Genomic DNA, 2,300 nt, shown 5'->3' with positions numbered 1-2,300 from the left:
AAGCAAAAAAATTTCTAAGAATTTCAAAATTAATTCTACGAATAAATTAATCAATATCAAAACTATGTATTTAATTAATTGTTCACTAGTATTCAATTAGTCCTTTTATAGTCCGTCTATTTTATTCACAGAAACCAAGATCTAGTATCGATCTTTATAATAATTAAAACGAGATTTTAGAGTTATATACCATCGAATGAATAAAGACTACAATAGATTGATCGACCAAGACAAATTATTTGAGAATTATCTCGTAATTAAATTGTTTTCACTTTAAATCTCATAAGCAACGTCATCATTTGTTTTACTCAAAGACTTTTAGTCTCGCCGATGTCTTTTCTTTCGATAACTCTTCGAAAAATAACCTTTTGAATAACCAGAAAAAAGTTATCATACATGGTGCGTTTGTTGTTTTTCTAGCACGTTAATCAACCTCTCCACTTTTATTCTTTTAAACGATGATTTGAAATTAAAAGTAATGATGGAAAAAGAAAAAGAAAAAAGAATACTCGTTTCGACTCTATTACCGGAGATGATAATCCTAGATCGATCCTGGTGTGTTTCCGGATTAAATATATACTACCGTGGTCCGTTCCACACGGGTGTAGTATACACTCGAACTGAGTAATTAATCCTTTAGTTGGTGATTTACGGTTTACCTGTTTCTTTTTCGAGTAGAGATTCTATAGGTAAAAGTTTAATCGAAACTTACACAGGGGTTAATTAGGATGAGTGTGAATACTAGGCGAAGTAAGTAATACAAATACTTGATTCGATGTCTCGACGCTGTTACGACTAGTGTAAAAACAACAAGGGTTTCCCCTAGTACAACTTGTGGTGACGCTTGATGATTGGAGAACGTACAAAACTTGTGGAGTGTGGGTGTATACGGAATACTATATTGAAAAGATTGTTCACGGTAAAACCGCGAACAATTAATTCTAATTAATTAGGGTCATATTAATTATGGTGATATGGTAAACTTTCATTAGACTAATAGAACATACATATATTATGTTTTTAAAATATCTATATCTAAGATTGACGCGCATCTAGTAATTAAATATCAATTAATTCCGTCGCGAAAAGATGACATAGGTTTGTTGGAGATTTCGCACAATAAATTAAACATAGTTTGGAAAACTCAATACAGTGGTTTGAGTAATTTTTTATCTTTTTTTTTTTTTGGTTTTGTTAGATCTTTAAACTCTAAAGGTTGAGGAGTTTCGGACGTTTTAATTTCCACGTACAGAGATGAGAGAAATATAATGTAACATCTGGATACATGCATCGTTCTACCCAGGGGGTCAAAGATATATAACTGGATTATTAATTTACGAAATTAAACGAATAAGAAATAACTGAGTTGGTTCAGGGGTGTCGTAACCTGTTACCTTAAACCAACTCAGGATGCTCGATCCCCATTACTTACACTGTTCATGGGTTAAAAGGTGATCTGAATACACCCCCACCTCATTAATTATTTCCCTCATTAAAATGTGGAGGAATGTAATTAAAATATTCAATATAAGTTCAATCAATACCAAAGTCCAAGTTCAGAGCCCGAAGCGTCCATATTATACTTTGTTGATATTTATGCGACATTTGATCATACGTTATCGTACACTAAGTTCTGTAGTCTCGATTTGAAATGTCGATCTCTTACCAATCCAAGAACTGAAGATTATAGAACGAACTCGATTGCACAGTACTGTAATCAATCATTCCTATTTCTTAATTAGCTAGCATAAATATATAAACATATCATTACTGATCAACATGTCAGAGATCATCATCATCTGATCCTTTTGCATTGTATATACAACACTGAAGATAGGGCTAGTGTTTTGCTTGCCTTATCCAATGTCTTTAAATTATTATCTTACCCATGCACACTGTTTGTTCTTGCACTACTGTAGGAAGCTCTACATCACATGCTTATGCTTTTGAGAGAAGCTGATCGATTTCAAGCATTAATTATTTGATGCACTTGTCTTTTGAAGATGTAAAATGTCTCCCCTTATAACTTTCATGGCACCTTCCTCTTTTGTCCCTTTCTTTTTTCTTTTTCTTTTTTTGAATATTACGCGTAGAGTCCATAATCCAACTTCATCCCAAACAGTACTCCATTACTAATTAATATTCAAGAAGGTTGAGGATCAAAACCCCATAAATATACATGTGCGGGTTCGATTCTTAACCTTTCAAATACTCCCAAAGGTACGTAAAAATCACTAGACCATGCAGTAATTTTTAAGAATAAAAAAAGGAAAAAAATTGTATATATATATATATATATA

The sequence above is a fragment of the Ananas comosus genome, unplaced genomic scaffold, assembly GCF_001540865.1.
Source record: "Ananas comosus cultivar F153 unplaced genomic scaffold, ASM154086v1, whole genome shotgun sequence".
In the NCBI taxonomy this organism is placed as follows: Eukaryota; Viridiplantae; Streptophyta; class Magnoliopsida; order Poales; family Bromeliaceae; genus Ananas; species Ananas comosus.
This window is presented reverse-complemented; position numbering follows the sequence as displayed.